Source organism: Tenrec ecaudatus, chromosome 15 (genome assembly GCF_050624435.1).
Source record: "Tenrec ecaudatus isolate mTenEca1 chromosome 15, mTenEca1.hap1, whole genome shotgun sequence".
Lineage (NCBI taxonomy): Eukaryota > Metazoa > Chordata > Mammalia > Afrosoricida > Tenrecidae > Tenrec > Tenrec ecaudatus.
This window is the reverse complement of record NC_134544.1, coordinates 113558664-113581021: the sequence shown is the minus strand read 5'-3', so window position 1 is coordinate 113581021 and position 22358 is coordinate 113558664.

Sequence of the window (22358 nt, the reverse complement as noted above, 5' to 3'; positions counted from 1 at the left end):
CTCTCTGATCTCTGTGCTCCTGCCAATAATCTCCTAGCTTTAGTTTTGTTCTTCTATTGTCGAATTTTCTTTTTATTTGTACTCCTAAAGGATGATGGTTCCTGGATTTCTCTTTCCCATCATTTAAAGGATCAGAAATAGAATGTCCAAGATGGGCTGTCTCTTGATGGCTTTATTTGGATGATCCAGCTGCTGGGGAGTTGAGGATTAAACAAAGACAATAGTTCAAAATGTTGCCTAAGTTCACTCATCGCACACACTCGTTTCCCTCTTGCATCACTAGTGTTAGCTTTCATCCACGGGGAGAAGTGTCTGTTGATCAATTTCCAGCAACACTTCCACCTTCTTCTACTGCCCCCTCTTTCCCCTTGGGTCAGCTAGTAGGCTTCATGGCACTCATTCCTCCTGGCTTAATGCCTGGGTTTTTCAGGAAGATAAATGATCTCTTTGTCCAGTCGTCCCCTGGCTGTCAGCTCAGGGACTTGGAAAGCTGGCATTCAGAAGCCCTTTTCTGTCTGTAAATGAATCAAAAAGACAGTGCTGCAGAGAAGGTTCCTCTCCCCAGCCCCGCTCCTTCCCTGCCTCCCACTTTTAATGGAGTGTGTCTCTCAGGCATTGAAAGGTACTCAGGAAATACACTACCTGACAAGAGAATGAGATGTGCAGAAAGGAAATGTGGGCATCTTTTGTTATTTGGTGAATCAAAAGAGCAACAGAACATTAAAAACCCCAAGCTGGTGAGAATGCGTATGAATCAGAGCTGGGGAAGTTAAATTGCTTCTATTTCTCTGAAGAAGAAAGCAAGGGGCCAAAACATCATCTCTTGCAATGCCAAGAACTGAACCGCACAAAGCAAATTGGAAAGAAAAGCCATGGAGCAAACAACCAGAGACAGATTGTAGGTCGGTGGTTTGCAGAAAGGAGATAAGGACAAAGAAGAACAGAATAAATTGGCGCTCCTCAGAAAGCGAGAGCAAACCAAGAATGGAATTGGTATTTATAATGCTTCTACAAGAAGAATGGCTGCAGAAGTTCAGATGCTTGGAGCTGAAGAGCTAGACAGCGACCAAAGGAGTTTCATTGTTAAATTAATTTTGAAAGTGTGACTGTGAGACAAAATGCATAATGACTTACAAAATATTGACTGATAAAAAGTACATAAGTCACCACTTGGAAAGCTGCAGGCACTAAACAATTAGATTGACATGACATCGATCCCAGGGTACCGCATGAAGGAAACAATATGTTAATGCTCAGGTTGACTAGCTTTTTTACCCAGCCTGTGTGCTTGGGCAACGTTACAACACAGGAATAGGAAGTTGGGTATGTTATAGGAAGGAAGGTGGCCTTGGGAATGCCTCACCTGAGTCTTTACGTGTGGTTTGCTGCTCTTAGTCCCTATAGAGTCAATTCCAACTCACAGTACCCCCCATGTGCAGAGGAGAGCTGCTCCCTGGGGTTGGGAATGCTCTGAAATTTTAGAAGCAAATTACCAGCTCTACTTTCTGAGGCACCTTGGAGTGGGTTTGAAAATCAACCTTTTGGCTGGTAGTCATGCTTACCCATTTGTGCCACAGAGGGTCCTACCCAAGTGTTGTTAGTAGGGCAAAACTTAAAATGTCAAGAAAAATTCAACATACACACAATAAAATCTGTTCTATCTAATACTTATAGTAAAACTATAAACTATCTTATTGGAAATTTACCATTAACTAAGAAAAATGGCTTTACAACATGATTAATGCAGTTGTATATTTATACCGGAGGAGGAGGAGGAGGAGGAGGAGGAGGAGGAGGAGGAGGAGGAGGAGGAGGAGGAGGAGGAGGAGGAGGAGGAGGAGGAGGAGGAGGAGGAGGAGGAGGAGGAGGAGGAGGAGGAGGAGGAGGAGGAGGAGGAGGAGGAGGAGGAGGAGGAGGAGGAGGAGGAGGAGGAGGAGGAGGAGGAGGAGGAGGAGGAGAAGGAGAAGAAGAAGAAGAAGAAGAAGAAGAAGAAGAAGAAGAAGAAGAAGAAGAAGAAGAAGAAGAAGAAGAAGAAGAAGAACAAAAGCTATTGCTGATAGTGCCTTTGTAGAACCAAACACCTCATGGGATTTGTGTTTTTGGTTTGAAGGGTTAGGTCATGGTTTTGTGGGGTTTTCAGTCAACTTGCCTCATGTTTAATGCTTCTGCTCCACCTTATTGTGCTATGTGGTTCCGTGGGCGTTAAAAACTTGTGAGTATCCGTCCAATTGACAGCAATTGGTCTTCATTCCCCCTGTATAGCACAGTAATAAAGATGGCAAGGATTATAACAGGAATTAAAACCTATGTCCAATTGCTTCTATGAACAACTGCCTCCTTTGCCTTGAGATCAGAATAATTGGACAGTACCCTCCTCTATCATTATTGAACAGTTTGATCAGAGATGCTATATAAAATTCCTGATCAAATGAGGTGAACTATAGAACATAACTTCAAATTCTCATGGAATTTAGATTTTTCTGGAGCTATTTATGCTGGATGATTCCTAAAACTATTGCCCTGATGAAATCTTTTAAACTGAAACTGAAACAATTCCCTGAAATTTTCTTGAAATTGTATAATCTGAGAAAACCTGTTCCTGTTGATTTGGATCCAATTTATATTGAGACCCTACGGGCAGCAGGGAGATGGCACCAACAGTGCACTGCTCCAGTGATGGCTTTCAGTAATATATATATATACATATATATATACATATACACACATATAGATATACATATACATAAATGCCAGAGGTAGTTTACTATTTCATATAGTTAATACTTAAATAGAACAATAAAAGGCACACAAAATTAAATTATAAGAATGAGTTTTAAAATATTGATAAAACATTAAATAATACCTGATAAAAGCAATAAAACTGTTAATTAAGATATTTCCATATTGCTTCTTTTTTATTTAATCATTTTCTTGGGGGCTTATACAATTCTTATCACAATCCATATATCTATCCATTGTGTCAAGCACATTTGCACATTTGCACATTTTTTGCCATCATTATTCTTTCTATCTGAGCCCTTGATATCAGCTCCTCATTTTCCCCCTCCTTCCCCGCTCCTGCCTTCCTTATAAACCCTTGATGATTTATAAATTATTATTATTTTGTCATATCTTACACTGTCTGACATCTCCCTTCACCCATTTTTCTGTTGTTTGTCCCCCAGGGAGGGAGTTATATATAGATCCTTGTAATTGGTTCTCCCTTTCCACCCCACCCTCCTCCTCCCTCCTGGTATGGTCACTCACACCACTGGTCCTGATAGGTTTATCTGTCCTGGATTCCCTTTGTTTCCAGTTCCTATCTGTACCAGTGTACATGCTCTGATCTATCCAGATTTATAAGATAGAATTGGGATCATGATAGTGGAGGGGGGTAGGAGGAGAGAGGATTCAAGATCTAGAGGAAAGTTGTATGTTTCATCGTTGTTACCCTGCACCCTGACTGGCTAATTTCCTGTATGAGACCCTTCAGTAAGGAGGTGTCTAGTTGCCTACAGATGGCCTTGAAGATTAACAAGCGGTCATCTAGCTCAGAAGTAACAAAGTCCACATGGATGAAGCACACCAGCCTGTGTGACCACGAGGTGTCAAAGGGATCAGGTATCAGGCATCAAAGAACTAAAGTCACATCATTGTGACTGAGGGGGAGTGCAGAGTGGGGACCTACATTGCTTCTAGATGGGAGCCCTCACTTGCAATATTCTTCGCCTTTATCCAAGCTCCATGGGTTGCGTGGTTTATCCTCAGCCATCCTTTCTTTCTTTTCCCCCAAATAATTTTATAAAGCCATACTCCAGACCCCATACCATTCAGTAGTTCAGTCGTACTGAGCAGTGTTGATTGATTGCCACCCAATCATTTTCAAGACACTGTCTTCCTTTTTGTACTCCTTGATATTGGCCCCCTCTCTTCCCCAGCCATGCCCTCCAGGAACCCTTCTTCTAGTTACCATCTCTGTAGATTCATCCAAGCTGGGTTTCATATAGTGAAAAACATAGAAGGATACACAACCGAGGGTCAAAATGCCACCAACAATAAAAAATATAACAGAGATGAACCCCAATCTGAAAAACAAAAGAACGGAAAATATGAAAAACCAGACCAAGCTCAAAATGTATCAAAATCCAACATTTTATCTATTCCAGACAGATTTATTTTAATATACTATAATCAGCTCTCCAATTTTCTCTGTCTGATAACCAGCTTATTCCCATCCATCTCTTGTGGTTAGAGGGGAATTACTGGGTTATTTTTCCCCTGTGTAGACTCTGCTACTGTATTTTGGATTTCCATAGTCATTCACAGCACATCAGAATCTCCCAACTTAAGATCTGATACTATTCCCTCCTTCGGAATTGGATTCTATAATTTACAATCCTTGGATCATGGATATTGATGCGCTTCTTCCATATGGTCTGAGTTAATGTCTCACCTAGATGTTTGTTTGTTTGTTTGAAAACAAGCCTTTAAGATTCCAGTCGCTATTCTTTCTGACTTCTACACCACAATGTACTAGAGCACCCATATCTTCCATGTTTCCTTCATGAAGGCAAGTATTAAGCAGGGCCGTGTCATCGGAGCGAATTATTCTTAGATTGGAGCGAGCCCATCAACCATCTTTGCAGTTGAGGAGTAGGATTCCATTCCTTTAGAAGTAGGTTGATTAGACAATAGTCATTGTGTTTTATATGTTAGAAACAGTGAGGCATCTTCTCTGAATTCCATACGTCCATCTTTGAAAATCCCCTTTCTGCTTCTGGTGAACTCACAGAAATTGTTCTGATAATGTTTTTAGCTCTTTGAACACTTTCAGGAATTGCATTATTTACTCATGATATCTCATGGGAACTTGGGGTATAAGCTAAAATGAATGACAGCATGTCACCTTCTGCTTGGTTGGCACATTTTCTCTTTACCTTCTGTTTTTTTACTGAAGTAACAAATGCAAGGGAATACAAATGTAGTGTTTTATCAAAAGTACAATGAATATTATGAAATGAATAAATAAATATTTCAAGCAAAGTTCTAATTTTTATAGACAAAATGAATATTACTATGGGCACTTACTATATACCACTGTGCAGAACTATGATTACAAGTGCCCCTTTAACAACAGGTTCATCTAACTAAACAAAAAATTAGGTTTTGGTTTTGCTGAAATTGCAAAAATTGGCTGAATCTCACCACTGGACAGGGTAGAATTATCCTATAAGTTTTCCTAGACTGTAATCCTCAGAAGAAGACCCTTATTTCACTGAATGGCAGTTGAGAACTACTCACCTTATGCTTTTCGGCTAAACCAAACAATAACCAAAACCAAATCAAACCGACTGTCATCGAATCGAAGTTGACTGATAGCAATCCTGTAGAACAGGGTAGAACTGCTCCTGCGAGTTTCTGAGACCGGAACACTTGATGGGAGTTGAAAGATGAGCCTTTCTCCGCCATGACAACACCAGGGCCCCTTAACGAGCAAAGAGTGTCTGCCTGGGGTATTATGCTCCTTTTGTTGTTGTTGTTAACAGTTTTATTGGCACTTAATCCACATAGCACACCATTCAATAGTCCAATCAGATCAAGAAGGACTGTACAATCATTCACAATTTCTGATGAATTCCCCCCACGATTAAATCACCTTTAAAAATGAGTTGTGTAAAATCACCTTCAATTATAATGCTCACTATCCCTCCCACTTTCTTGTTCACTCCCCAAATCCACCCACCGCACCCCCACCTTGCCAGCCCCCTACTTTTCCTACAAACCCTTGCATCAGCTATTATATCTATGCATTCACTCCTTCCTTACTGGTTAACTCAACAGAAAAAATAAAGCACAAAAGCCAAATGAAGTGGTTAGGATAAAACCATAGTAACATAAAGAGAAAAATACAAACGAGCAAGAAAAAAAGAATCGTCATCGCTATTTAAAGAGCCACGGAAGTTTTTGTCATGGGACAGGAAAGAGATTCTTGCATCTAGAACAAATTCACATTGAGTCTACAGGGAGGTCAACTGACCAAGTATCAAGTTGGATGCAGCATAATCAGGATGACAAAGATCTATGCTTTATAGTAAGGCTGTTCCAGAGCGATCTATCACTGGAAAACTGAGATGGTGTATGATTCATCGTCAGTAGGTAGACTTCTCCCCATTTTTTCAGGAATTGGTCTCTAAGATTTGTTTAATTGTGTTTTTTTGTGTGTAGTGAACTCATACAATACTTGTCCTTTTGTGATTGCCTTACTTCACTCAGCATAATGGTTTCCACGTCCTTCCGTGTCATGTGGTGTTTTGTGGTTTCATCACTGTGTTTTAGGGATGCATTATATTCCATTCCATTGTATTGTATATGCACCATAGATTCTCTATGCATTCTTTCACTGTCGGGCATTTGGGCTGCTTCCAGTTTCTTGCTATTGGGAACTGTGATGCTGTGAACATGGGAGAGCATGCCTCCACTTGTGTTGTGTCTCTTATTTTTTTCCAGGGTATATGCTAAACAGTGGGATTGCTGAATCCTATGGGATTCCAATTCCCAGTTGCTGTAAGTATCGCCATACCATTTTCTACAGTGGCTGTTTGTATTTACAAGTCCACCAACATGTATAGGAGTTCCAATCTCTTCACACCCTCTACAGCATTTTTTGTTTGTTTGTTTGTTTCAATTCAGACTAGCATTTTGGTTGTAAAGTGGTATCTCATTGTGGTTTTAATTTGCATCTCCCTGATGACTAGTGATTGTGAGCATTTTTTTCATGTTTGTTTTCCATTTGCACTTCATTTTTGGGGAGCTATCTGTTCGTATCTTTCCCCCATTTCTTATTTGAGTCTCTTGTTATTTTCCTATCGAGCTGGTGTGCAGTTCTGTATATTTTGGAAATTAGTCCTTCGTCTGATATATTGTTAGTAAAAAATTTTCCCAATCCATGGCCTCTCATTTCACTCTCCTGATGAAGTCCTCTGATGTGCATAGCTGATATAGTCCCAGTATGTTCCAATCATCTATCTTGCCTTCTGCGGAGTGAGCCTCCTCCATTTTGCTTGGTAGTCTGTGTATGCCCTACAATAGGACCCTTGCATTTGTTCCAGCCTTCTCCTTGATGATCCTGAGAGCGTTTGGGGGTTTCATTTATGTCTTTAATCCATCTTGAGTCCATTTTTGTGCAGGGGGGGGGAAGGTATGGGTCTTGTTTCATTCTTGTGCATATGGAAATCCAGTTTTCCAACACCATTTGTTGTCAAGGCTGTCTTTCTCCCATTGGATCTTTCTAGGTCCTTTGTCAAAGATGAGATGGCTGTAGGTTGATGCATTTACATCTGTGTTTTCTCTTCTGCTCCATTAGTCTATGTGCCTCTCACCAGGCTGCTTTGATTACTGTTGTGTAGGATTGTGAATCAGGCAGTGGTAGGCCTCCTACTTGGTTCTTTTTAAAAAGTTCTTGGCTTATCTAGGGTCTTTTGCCTGCCCACATGAAATTGATCATTAGTTTTCACTTTTCTTTAAAGAATTTATTTGGGATTTGAATTGGTATTGCATTGCACCTGTAGATTGTTTTGGGCAGTGTTGCCATTTTCACAATGTTAAGTCTGCCTATCCATGAGCAAGAGGTATTCTTTCATTTATGTAGGTCCTTTTTATTTTCTTGTAGTAATATTGTGTAGTTTTCTCTGCTGAGTTAATTTGTTTCTTAAGTTTACTCCTACATATATGTTTATTCTTTCTTCATCTTTTGTGTGGTTTTGAAATCAAATGGTATTGATTTCTTAATGTCCTTTTCATAGCTCTCTTCACTGGCAAAAAGGAATCTGATTGACTTACGGTTTTTAACTTGGTATCCTGCTACCTTGCTTCCTCGATTGTTTCCAGCAGGCTTTTGGTGGAGACATTTAGGTTTTCTCTATGTAATATAGTAGAACATAGTTTCTACATTTACGATGTAGTGATACTGATTACATTCTTGCAGCTGTACAACCATTTGCCCCCTCTCTCATTAACAAATGTATTACCTCATAAAGTCTCTTATCTAAACTTTCACGCATTTATTGTAAATTTGATTCCACATAGACTTGTGTTAAAATAGCATAATGCTCAGACAGGCAAGCTAACTTTAAGACTACTTTAGAGTACATTTTTTCAGTGAAGAATAAAAGATTTTAATATAATTCCAGGTAACTCAGTATACCTCTTTTATACAACACCCAAATTTGACAAATGGTAGTTCACCAATACATGTTTTATACATTAATACTTTTTTATTGCATTAAAATCAATTGGACTTTTCACTTATAATGGATTTTTAATAATATTTGGCAGATGCTGGTTTGCCAAGTAACGCAATATGCCATACTTTTAAATGTTGGGATATGGCATTGTTAAAAAATTCATTTGCTATTGTCACCATCTATTTCAACTGAAGAGAGGCTTGTGGCAGGAAAGTGTTTTCCATAGGGTTTAACCTATAGGGATCTCTTTGAGCATCTTGGATGAGCTCATTTTCCAGAATTAGGAAATTTTCAATGATCATTTCTTCAAAACTACCTTCTAGACTTCATTCCCTCTCTTCTATTTCTTCTCTATTATGCATGTATTATTTCTCTTCATGTTGTCCCACAGAGCCATTCAGCCCTCTTCGTTTTTTCCCACTTGGTCTTTAAAATGAGTAATTTCAGAGTCTTTGTCTCCTAGTTCACTGATCCTTCCTTGCATGGTTTCCATTCTACTTCTACGTTCTTCTAAGCTATTCTTTATGTCTGTTATTTTATTACTAAGCTTCAGATATTTTAGTTGCTTTATATTTAAGGTTTCTATCTCCTTACTAAATTCCTTGTTTTGTTCTATTGTTTTTGAAATCTTCTAAAAATTTCCCCATGTTTTCTTTTATCCCATCAAGTAAACGTAAGACCAGTTTTGGGATGTCTTTGTTAAGAATTCCATAGCAATCGGTGCCTGAACCGATGAGGTTTATCTTCCATTGGTGAGTAACAGAAAGAATCCACTGCCCTGGAGATTCACAAACTTCCATATCTTTCACAATTCCTTCCCAGAGCCTTTTATTATTCTGCTCATCAGTGCTAAGCGATGCAAATGTGTTCTGAGAAACTGCCTCTCTGCTGGTACTTCTGGCTGAGGCTCCAAACGGAAAGGGACCTACTGATGACTGCCCTTGATCTCAGTGCCCCACTTCCCCCATGGCACAGCTTTATAGAAACTGGATGACTGGGTGACACCGTAGTGCCTCTGGTTTGGGGCATCCCATCCATGTCTGTTACTACCTGAAGGTTGTTGCTGGGGTTGCTGCTGTCCCCTGGCCACACCCTTGGTCATTCCAGCCCCAGTCTCCAAAGCTGCACTGGCCTTGAAGAAAAACTTGACAAATGGCCATGGACATGGTTAGCTTGCAGAGTGATCTTCACTAAGCACCCAAGACAAACACAGGGGAGCAACTGCAGGCGCACAGCCGTGCTCCTCTATTACGTTCTCTTAAAGAACTGTCTATGTGTGACTGGAAGGAGCTGTGGTGGCATATCGGGTTCATACAACCACAAGGTCAATACCTTGAAACCATCAGCTGCTCCAAGGGAGACTTCTCTGGTCCCGTAAAGATTTAGACCTTTAGAAACCCACAGTCCTATAAAATCAGTATGAGTAGGAATTGACTCAATGGCAGTGGCTTTATTTATTTTTGAAATATGGGATCAAACTGACCACAGCAATTCAAAAGATCAAATGAAAAGGTTAGGGAGAAGGGAGTAATGATTTGAACAAGGATATCAAAAAACATAGTAAAACTTAAAGAATGTAACCATCATACGTGTAAAAATTGCTGTGTTGGTGCTTGTTTGTGTTCACCAAAATAATTGAAAGAAAAATGAAATCTCATCTTAAAATATTTTAGCTGATATTATTAATTACTATTGTTATTTGTGTTTTCTACTTTGACTCATGATAACTCTTATGTAACAGAACAACAACAACATAAAATCCCAAACACAGTCTGTCCTGTACTATTTCTATCATCATTGATACACTTGAGCCCATTCTTTCAGACATTGTATGGTGCTTTATATCACAGGGCAATGTTTAGAATGATATTCTGTTGCGATTCATAAGGTTTCTACCAGCTAATTTTTAGATGCATATCACCAGGCCTTTCTTCATTGTCTGTACTATTCTGGAACCACCACTGAGAACTGTTCATCGCTAGGGACCCTGCTGGTAGGCAAAATACCAGAAGCATTGCTAGTGGGATATTGACAATATAATGCATAATGCACCTAACGGAGAGATATCGCCGTGTCTTACAATAGTGATCCTTTAGGTAGGTGGAGAAGGTGAGCCCTGGGTTCACAGTAGGAATACGAGTTGGGTTGCTAACCTCAAGGTCAGCAGTTTGTGAATTGCCAGCCACTCCTAGAAGAAACACTAATTTTCTACTTCTGTAGAGGTGCAATCTTGGAAATCCACAGGGGCAGTTCTACCTTGTCCTGTAGGGTAGCTTTGAGTTGGAATGGACTCAATGGCAGTGAGTTTTTCTCCTTCTCCTTCTCCTCTTCCTCCTCCTTCTTATTTAAATGGGTACAGATTTCTCTAGTATGAAGTGGTACCGTTTTATTAATAGAATTCATATGCTATTAGGAGACCGTGCAAGCGCATGATAAGGGAGAGGGTTGAACTCCCTTATGGAAGAAATAGCTGTCAAGTTGATAAATTTCAAATGTGTTCTCAGTAATTTCACTCATAATCTGGACAAGAAGGAAGATAAATTTTAGCCAGAACGGAATGTTTAGCACTAGTGTACTCCCTGGATAACCTTAAGAACTTATATAATGTTTTGGAGCCAGTTTCCTTATGGTAACATAGAGATCGCAATGGTGAGCTGAGCACAAGTGTCTCCACACGATAGTATCGAGATTACATTAGACCATAAATAAAATGTCCACTAGTGTAGGCATTAAATGCATTTCCCTTTCTTGCTTCCCTTCTGCCTGTTCTGAGCATGGCTTACTGTTGTTGGAGATTATAGATTAGCTATTTATAGGTATATGATTAGCATTCCCCAAGCATACATTGGGATCCTAATCATTTTCTTGTAGATACAATCCCATTGGGGTGCTGCATCTTCTAGGTTATCTTAATGAGGTTATATCCACATAAAGGGTAAATTTACTTACTCCTGAGTTGTAAGAAAGAGCAGATTGGACACAGGAGGAAGCAGAAACCTAGGAATACCGAACTATCTGGTGTTGATCTATAGCTTAAGGACTCCAAGAATTGATGGCTACTAGCAGCAAAATTTCTATTTTTGCACAAATATGTATCTTCTACCTTTATTTGACAACTCCATCCACCTGGAAAGTGTTTTTGTAAGTGCTACTGCACCATTAAACACACCCACACCCACATTAACTCTATAGAGGTACAATAAAATTGAACTTCTAGCTTCCTGTACCTTGAGAAAAGACATTTCTGTGTTTTAAAATGGAATCACTTGCAGTATTTATATTGCAGCAATACTAGTAAATGAAAACACTAAGTATATCTTTGGGGGGGGCATAATTTTCTTCTCTTTACACAGGTTTTCATATTCTCCCTGTCATCATATCCAGCCCCTTTTCTGTTCCACTTATCCGCACTGCTTACAGCACAGTATTAGTGAACTCTGCTGTTGTGTTCATGCACTCCCGAAACTCCTCACAGCTAGTTTTATACTGTTTGTACTTGAGTTCCTCTGGAGTGCATGAAATAATTGCGCTCTGTTTTCAAACGCAGGGGATCTAACTTCAGCTGCACATTCGAAGGGTCTGGGAAGCTTTGAAAACTTCCTGGTGCCCAAGGTGCACCCGAGACCTATTAAACTAACCCCTCAGGGTGTGGGGTCCAGCATCACTAGCCTTTAAAAGCTCCACAGATGATGGCAAGGTTCTGGCAAGGTCTAACACTCTTATTTTCATATGTTGGCAGGGCATTCAATCCTCATGCCATCAGGAACATCCATGGGGACACTTTCATTGCATCACTGACTTGATTACAGTCTCCGTGTCTGTGCCAACCTGAAGTATCTGAGGAAGCACGAGAGCCTCAGGTCCATCCCATTAGTCCCACCGTGTTTCTGCTCCACATCCATCCCTCTAACGTGCTGTGCTACAATATAGACCCCTGTTTTTCAGCCATTATCTTAGCTGCATTAGATAAATGTTGGTATAAAGCACTTTAATTCTATCTCAGTTCTAAATTATTTATCACAGACCCAAGAAATTTTGGGGCTATGCTTTTGAAAATAACTACGTTTATTCACTTAATTTATTTTTAACTCCCCACTCCATTCTCAGCCCTTGGGAACCACACATCTTTTTTTCCTCCATGGATTTGCCACTTCTAGATATTTCATGTTCATGTAATCATACAGTATTTGTCATTTTTGGAAAGACATGCCCTCTTCTATTGAAAAAATGAGAAGATCTTATACTGTGCCCTCATTTTACAGATGAGGAAATGGAAAAACAAAAACTAACTTATCCAAACACCACAACAAATTAGAACTAGAGCCCACATGCAAGTGACACATTAAGGCTCAGTGTCGAGAGAAAAAATACATGTTGTCAGAGTTCATTTAGAATTTCAACAGAGAGATCAAAAGATGATCTCTAGTTTGTTTTAGTTTTAATTTTTCTAAGCTCAGTATTACTCAAGGTCACATTCATCAGTATGTTTGAGATGCTGAATGAATGCATTAATAAGAGCAAGAGTAAATGCATTTTTAAATGAATTAGGTCCTTGAATTAATTTCAGTAACAGCAGAGAACATGACAAAGTTTAAAATCCCAAAGACAACGAGGTGTCCAATAGATGAACTCGATCCATTGGGTAAATTCTGTACTGGTAACAGAAAGAAGATTGGTTAATTGGCTCTGCTTCTGCATCTCTGTAAATAAAGAACGTACTCAGATCATATAGACATTGCTACAGAGAGCACCATTCACCTCTCACCCCTGCCGCCCCCAACATTCATTCTGATAACTGCCAGAGAGGCTTCCAGTCTTGGGGAACACACAGGCATTTCCTAGGGGTCTGTCCTCAGATAATGAGGATACGCATCATGAACTTTCCAACTTGCCATTATTGATCTCAAGACTTCTGGGCCCTTCGGATTTTAATTTGTCTTGATGTGGCTTGGAAAATATACATACACTGGAGGTCACCAATGATCTAGATCTATATGAGTATAGAGTATAGGGAGCCTGGGTGGCACAGTGCATTATGGGTCGGGCTGTTAACTGCAAGGTCAGCAGTTTGAAACCACCAGCCACTCTGCGAGAAAAAGATGACCCTTCTGCTCCCATAAACGTGTCCACTCTCAGAAACCCACAGGGAAGTTCTGCTGTGTCCTATATGATCTCTGTGAGTCAGAACCGACTTGTTGGCAGTGTGGTTCTTGAGTTGGATATGTGCATGTACTTATATAATTTATTATTTCATGATGCTAAATTTTAAACAACAAACCCATTTAAGTGTACAGTCACATTAATTGCAATCACCCTGTTGTGTGATTCAAAAGTTTTCATCTTTCGTCACCTGAAATAGAGTCAGTGCTCCTCAATCATTAACTTCCTGTTGCACACCGCCATCCCCACGCTACCCCCTCTCCTCCCCTCACAGTCCTTGGTAGCCACTACTAAATATAGGTCTCTATTAATCTTACTTATTCTAGATTTTTCATCTTTGCGAGTTCAAGTATAACTTTGTCCTGTTGTGTGCAAGGTGTTTTTCCTTATCATGTTTTCAGGCTTCCTTCCTACCATGCAGCCTGCATTAGGGTTTCCCTGCTTTAGGTTTGAATGGCAGAAGAAAACAAAGTCTGTCTTGGACTAAGTACAGCCAAAATATTCCTTAAAAGTGAGGCTAGAAAGACATCATCTCACATCCTTCTTCGCATGCACAGAAACTGGCACATTGTGGATGATCAACTGATATTTTTCCATTGGGCATTGAATGAGTTTGATAGTATCTCCTTAGTGCAAACAGAAGAGGGAATTCTTCTTCCTTTTAGACTATTTCTAAAACGTACCCACCTTATTTTGCAAGCCAGAAATTGGAGACATTTGATTGGAAGGAACCTAGTAATTATATGTCCCATCTTAAGCTCTCTGGACCTTGTGTCTCTTTGATTCTTGAAGATACTGCTACTACAGGGCTTCTGCCATGTTTTCTAATGTGACTAGACCTGGAGACCTGGCATCTTGAGATTTTCCCCCTATTGCCTCAGAGAATTCTTCACTCATCTTTTATAGATGTATAGGTTTGGGCATTCAAATAGGAAAGATGGAATTCTCCCATTTCCCTTCCTATCTGTGTATTTCCTTGATACTGAATTGTCCAGAGGTTGGCCATACTGCGGAAGCTAACTTTAGGGAGACAGTTCACTAATCTTAGGTGTCTGGGCCAGAAACTCATCCTTGAAATGCCTTGCAGTAAATGTGTGTTTATTATAAAATATTTGAAAATCATTCATTAATGTAACATGTATTAATTCTTTTATGCTATTTTATAAAGTCTTGAGAAGTGCAGACTACAGGGTTTCAGGGCCTGTACATCACAGTGATATTACCTTGCCGGGACACTGGAACACTGATATTTATCTCAAAACTAATGCCATCGACTCAATGCTGACTCACAGCGACCCCCTGGGGTTTCCTCCTCAGAGCTGCTGGTGGCTTTGAACTGCTGACCATGAGGATCACAGCTCATCTTGTAAATACTACATCACAAGGCTTTTTTAGAGAGCTTAAAATATGAGAGGGACACAAAATTTTTGTGGAAAAATACCATTAGTACATATAAGTCCTCATAATATATCACTAGGTAATAGGATCTTTAAAATAATTTGTTTAGGACACCAACTCTGATATTTCTAGTTTCAGGCAGTCTAGAGAGGAAAGGAAACATGTAGGAAACTGAAGGGAAAAAATACTGGGAATCTACTATGTGTTAGTCATTATACTGGAGATCTTGACTGTTTTTTTTTTTTTTTTTTTGAAAATAGCAAGTAACCTTGCTAGTTTGTTTTAATACAGACATATAGTTTGAACACATGGCTCTTCAAGTGAAGCTTGTTTCTCTTAATCTATTCTTGCTTCTCCCCCAACACCATCTCTCTAGTTGCATATTCTTGTTTCTCCTCCACACCATGTCTCATTGTTCTTGGTTCATGTATATAAGCAGCATTCAGTGATGCATATAAAAGGGGTGGATCAATAGACGTAAATCAATATGAACTGAAGCAATGCATAAGTAATTCAGAATAAATAAAAATGGTGCTTACAGGGGATCCATCATTTTCTATTTGAGGCTGTTAGCTATCCCAAATTTATTTTAGAACACCAAAAATTTCAAGAACTGAATATCCTTTTCCCATAAGAATAATAGGAAACCAAATAATTGGATTGGAGCCCCAAACTTACACTTATAAATTCATTTCTCCAGGACTCTAGATCACTATGGAGGCAGTTAGTCTTCTTTTATATCATGATTTTGGATACATTATCACCATGGAGTTGTTTCTGATTTATCTAAACAGTAACTTTTCAACCTCTCCAGTGGTCTGGGTTCTTTGTTTCGTGGTTAACAATTTCACCTCTTTTGCTGTATCGGCCACTTTAATCACACCCCTCCCCACGGAATTATTTATAACGTTGACTTAGCCATATGTATTTAGCTGTCAAATCAGACACATGGGAACCTGATTCAATTTGTAACGGGTTCTTTCTTAGGACCCAGTGGGAGACAAGACATGTGACTCATTCTAAGCCCATAGAGTTATTTTTTAAAAGTCTGATTTTTGTTTGGACTACGGAGTAAACTTATGAATACCGAGCAGACTTTTTCCAAACTTTACTGTTTGAGTAGTAGAAAATTCGCGCTTGGACACTTTTGAAAACTGAGGTATCATGATCTTTCTTTAATTATGTTATTTCATAAGTCTGTGTGTAGGGATCATAAAAAAATACATATATAGACTTCGGGAACAGGCCAACTTAGATTTGATTTCTTCCTCAGTTCTTTAATAGTAGGGTAATTTATGGAAAAAAATTAAAATAGGTATATGAGTTACGTATAAATGTCCAATATACATCATTCGTTTTCTTTTGCCATTTGAAAATATCTCTTACTGAATGCTTTAAGTGCTTTTTGAAGGATCTTGATGTTCTGTGCTTGGGGTACAGTCTTAAGCTAAAAAATAGTGTAATGTTGGTTGGGTAGTCGTTTGATTTTCAAGTTATATATTTTTTTCCTTTAACGAAGGAGTTTGGCATTGTACTTTAATCTCTTGTCTCATATGAAATACAGTATATATTATTCTTAAAACAAATGATCAGAACATTCTTTCCTCTTTGTACACCTCAATCTCACTCCTTTTAGAAGAAAACTCCACCTTTTCGCTATTTCTAAATGCCATAAATTTAATATAAAAATAGATGCCTTCAGATGAGAACTCTTTCATCTTCTCAACATCAATTTAGCCAACCCATCTCTCTCTGTTCCCACAAAGTATTCCTCCCCTCTTCTTACAATAGAAACGTTTGTTCCTGTGGCTGAGGCCAGCCTCTCCACAACCCCTCTCATTGTCTCAAAGGATTTGCTTCTTCAGTGGTTCTGTCCTCCTCTTCCATCATTAATTTCTGACTGGATCATTCCTAGAAGTGCACAATTATGCCTTAGTAATTTTTTCTCAGTACTAGTGTATTGAGCAGATGTGCTATAAATGAGCTCTTTAAAGTGCTGAAAAGAAAAGATATATCCCTTTAGAGCCTAAAGTACACCTGACCCAATCCATGGTATTTTCAATTGCCTTACGTGAAAAGCGGCTAAGCAATAGCAATGAAAATGAAATAATGAAATAATGCTTTTGAATTATGGTATTGGTGGAAAATATTAAATAGACTATGATCTGCTAGCAGAATAAACACACCTGTCTTGGAAGAAGTACAACCCGAATACTTATTGGAAACAAGTTGCTTCCAAAGGTGCCCGACTTCGTCTCATGTACTTTGGAAATGTGACTAGGAAGGCCCAGCTCTGGAGAATGACCTCATGCCTAGTGAAGTAGAGGGTCATCTGAGAGAGAATGGGTCCTCAAGGATGCCTTAGCACGGCGGCGGCGGCACTAGGGGTCTAGGGGTGGTCCTGATGATAATCCCGGCCGGGCCAGCGTTTCCTTCCGTTGCACACAGGTTTGCAATGAGACGGAACTCGAAGGCGCCTCATAACGGCATTTTTGTTTTTGTATTTTTTATGAACACTCTGAACGTCTCCCTAGCTTCCTTCTGCTACTGCTCCCATTGGCAGCGGACTCCCCTACTCAGTGGGCTCTTCTTACTACCTGCACCTTCTCAACGTACATTTTTCTTATTCACACCTGAGGCTTTTCCTGCGAGCTCACTGCGATGGCTAGCCTTAGGGACACCAGTTAGTTCCAGCCAGGTGGCAATCATTAGCGAAGTGCAGGGGTGTGGACCGCACCAAGTGGCTTTGTGACAGGGGTGGCGTCGAAGTATCTGTCTATCGAATTTCTTTCTGCAGGGCTTCAGCAAAAAATCATTGCTTTTTGTAAAACTGTGTCTGAAGTTAGTTATAACAATAAAACTATATTTTTGATATCATTAAGCCCCATTTTAAACTTCAAGTTTTGAACTCTATGCTAGTTTACTTGAACCATATAACGCACTGTGGTCAAAGTTGTTTTATAACCTAATTGCAATGATGCTTGAAACCACGTGGTTTTGTATGGATGTGTTAGAAGCACGCATTAGCATTTCACTGATACCAGTGTTTTTGTAACTGCTGCTTTTGGTAAAATTTCCAGTGTTTTAGCTTGATACTGTGATACATAGAATTTGATAACTTACAAAATTAACCTTTTACATGAAGACCTAATTAAAGGAATAGAAGTTGAAAAAACATTTTTAAAGGCTTACATTTAGTTACTAATAATGTTCTCCAATGTAGGTTTTATAAAACAATTATGTCCCTGGTATTCATACAGTTTAAGATATATTATATTTGAGCAGCTTACAACTATATTTATTACATGTTATTCCATGACTAAAATTGATAAGCATTACTAGGCATTTTATCTGGGAAATATCTATCAGTATCATTTATATCGCACACAAAAAACTTTTTGCTGAAGACAATTTAAAAATGGTTACAACAGTACTTTGACAGGAAACTTCCTGAATCACAAGGTCGACTCAGAAAAGAATGTGAAATGAGGGATAAAATTGACATCAGATGATTGATGGAAAATAGAATTTTATTGACTATGCAAAGACGTTTGACTGTAGATCATACAAATTGTGGCTAACATGATGAAGAACTGGGACTCCAGAACACCTAACTGTGCTCACAGCGAGCCTATACTCAGACATAAGAGCAGTTGCTTGAACAAAATAAGGGGACATGTCCCAGTTTAAAATCAGGAAAGGTATGCATCAGGGTTGTTTATGTCCCTTCACCTGTCCTTATCTAGCTTGGCGCTCAGTGTAGACCACACCATCCTTCTTGAATGACTTGCAAACCACTTTTTCTCCTATGATCCTACATTATCCATTTTCCTCCTATCTCACTGGTTATTCTCTCTCTGATCTCTTTTTCAAGCCTCTCGTTCTGTATTAGGAGCTCTGGTCACATAGTAGTGGTGCACAGGGCTACTAGCCTCAAGGTCAGCAGTTCAAAAGCACCAGCTGCCCTGTGGGAGAGTTACGTAACAGTTACAGTCTTGGGAACCCACAGAGGTGGTTCTGCCCTGTCTGATAGGGTAGTGATGAGTCAAAATAAACTCGATGCCATTGAGTGTGGTGTTTTGGAGTTCCTTGGGTATTAGAGTGTAAAACTCTGAGCACGAATTTTCAAACAAACAAACAAACAAAAACAAACCCCAAACTAAGTTTACCGTGAGACCCCTAAATCCATTCTGAGTCTGCATGTGGATTAATCCTCCGTGGAGTTCCTTCGGACCAACCTTGATCTCGGGAGGAGTGCATTCAAGATCAAAACACTCCTCGCACCGAGCCAGCTCAGTGTCTTTTGCAGGGGTTTGCTTAGCAGAAATTGTGTTACTAAGGTAACATAATCATGAGGCATAACCCCACTGTCTTGTTTGGAACGCCCTGAACCAATATTGTAAACTATTCTGTTACTGTTTTATTGATTAAGCAAAGTCATTTGACTGTGTGGATCAGAACAAATTATGACTAACGTGGAGAAGAACAGGAATTCCAGAACACTTCACTGCGCTTATGCAGAACCTGTGCATGAACCAAGAGGCAGTCTTTTGGACAGAACAAGGGCTACTTCATGATTTGAAATCAAGGTAGTATCCTTTCACGATACTTGCTCAATCTGGATAGTAACCAAATAATCTCAGAAAAAGAACGTGGAATCAGGATTGGAGGAAAGCTTACTGAAAACCTTCAATATGCTAATGGCACAACCTTCTTTTCTGAAAGCAAGGAGGACGTGAAATACTTGCTGATGAAAATCAAGGACTGCAGCCTTCAGTAAGGTGTGCAACTCCATGTAAAGAACCCAAAATTCTCACAAAAGATTAATAGACAATATCTTGATGGATGGAGAAAAGATCAATGTTGTTAAGGATTTCATCTTGCTTTGATCTACAATCAATGTTTATAGAAGCAGCAGTCAAGAAATCAAATGACACATTGTATGAGGCAAATCTGCTGCACAATACCTCTTTTGAGTATTAAAGCACAAGGATGTCATGTTGAGTACTCAGGTGTGCCCGACCCAAGTCATGGCATTGTCAATCACCTCATAGGTATTCTGAACTTCCAAAAGAATGAATCAACAAACAACCAAATCTACCTCGGAAGAAGTACAGCAGATTGCTCCTTAGATGTGAGTATAGCAAAACATTGCTCACATATTTTGGATACATTGTCAGGAGAGATCAAGCCCTACTAAAAGACATCACGCTTGATAAAGCAGAGGGCCCGCTCTATGTCAATGTGACGAATTGACACAATGGTGGCAGCCATGGGCTCCAACCTAACAACCATTGGGAAGTCGCCCAAAGAGCAGTCAGTGCTTTGTTCTGTTGTGCATGCAGTTCCCGGGATTGGGAGAGCAGCAGGCATTTTTTAATTGTTTACATGTTTACAGGAATGAATTGATTTTATACTCAAAATCATTTGGTAAAGAAAGTTGCCTTTTTTCTTATTTTAAGGATAAGAAAACTAAAGCATAGATTTAAAGAGAGAGGAGAAATAGGTTTGCTGAACGCTGAGGCCATAAACAGAATAACATCAATGGACAATATTGGAATTGATCCATGTGCTGACCACTGGGCCTGCAGATCAACGACAGGACAATGCCAGGATAGGGCTTGCTCTGAAATCTGAAAGCAAATAGGTGTCCTAGGTACTAACTAACACACCATAAGGCTTGCATTTCTTGAGAAGACACACTACGGGCATTTCGTTAAAAATACATAAGTCAAATTTGATTGCTTTATTATGGTAAGATAAGTTGAAAATAACTTGTTTACATCAATATGCTTCTGATGAACATCATGCATACGGGGGTCTGAGACCTTCTGCACCTGAGAAAGAAGAATCAAGTTCAATATCAGCCCATGGCCAATTCCTATGAGACCAGTCATCCCTCGCATAGCACAGACGACATCTTTACTGGATTTAATAATTCATTTCAGTGGTCATTCAGAACTCACAGAAATATTTGTAATTTTAAAGGTTTATTAGGGAAGGGAGGTAATAATTCATTTTTAGAAAGTTTCAGAATACAGTTCTGTGGTCACCAGCCTCTTTTCAGCAATACCTAAAGACATGACTCTCTCTGTCCTTCAGTCTCTCAGCTCCTTGCCTTCTTGCCTTCTATCCTGCAAGTGTTACAAAGCTCTTTTAGTGCTGCCAATAAACGTGCAATGGGTACCCCATTCTGCCATAAGCCTCAGTCCAAAGGCATTTGATGCTTGCTCTGTGTTGACTTCCAGGATTAAGTCCTGAGGACATCTCACTGCACAAGCACATCCTCCTGCTCTGGGTCCTGCCTCTGCTGCCACTTCTTCCCTAGGGCTCCTTGGGTGTCACAGCTCTGTCTACTGGGTTAAGGAGGTTCGATGCACACAGATTTGGGGATCCACAGGATTTAATCCACTCTTGGATTTCCTTTCTTAATGATTGTGAGATCTGTTGTTTCTGCTTCTGAGGCGACTCATTTTATACTAAGGAAGAGGCAAAACTGGTCAACCTCCAGGTTTTTACCATCACAATTAACCCTGTTAACGATCACTCGCAATTGAATTGTATAATACTATCATCATCTATCCCCGCCTTCTTTTGCCTAGACCTATCAGGAAATAGTTCTTTTGTGGGAGTTACAAAGATTACAGTTAAAAGAACCATGTCAAGTCTTCATTGCCCCAAAGTGGGGGTTCAGATACTCCCTAATATCAAGAGATGACATCCTGCATGATCACAAAAAATCTTCCTTGTTAGAAGGAGCAAAATTAGAGTCTTGTGTAAGATTCTACATTTTACTAATGCAAAGTATTTTACTTTAAGTGCTCATATTACTCCTATGGATGGAATTATGGATTAAACTGTATATTCCAAAATGAAATTTTAAGACTCCTAGCCACTGTACCTGTGAATGTGAAGGTGGCCCAGTTTGGAGATGAGTTTTCCTTTTTGTTCTATTGATGAGGTCATACCACAGTATGAAGTTCCCTAACCCTAATACCTTGTGACAGGTACCTTATAAAGATTGACCCCAGACAAGGAGAAACAGGGGAGCAGAGCAGAAGACATAGTGTGTAAATCGAAGATTTTCTAGGTCTGAATGCAAGAGATACCTAGGCCCTGATATTTTCAATCATTTCACATGCCTGTGAGAGTTTTTTTTGCCAACACCACAATTTAATTCCATCAATTCTTCTGTGTTCTTCATTGGCAAAAAATATTGGAATACTTTGGACTTTCAGAAGAATGAACAAATCTGTTTGGGAAGAAGTCCATCTAGAATGTTCGTTAAAACTGAGGACGGTGAGATTTGTTTCATGTCCTTTGGATGCGGCATCAGGGGGAACCAGTCCCTGGAAAAAAGCATCGTGCTTGGTAAAGCTGATGGTCAGCATAAATGGTGAAGACACTCCACCACAGGGGCAGACACAGTGACTTCCACACCAGGCTCTAAAATCACAATGATTGTGTGGACCTGGTCTCATTCTGTAAGTCCACAGGACCGCTATTAGCCGGCCCGGACTTGACAACACCTGAAGACACACACCGACCAAAGCTGAG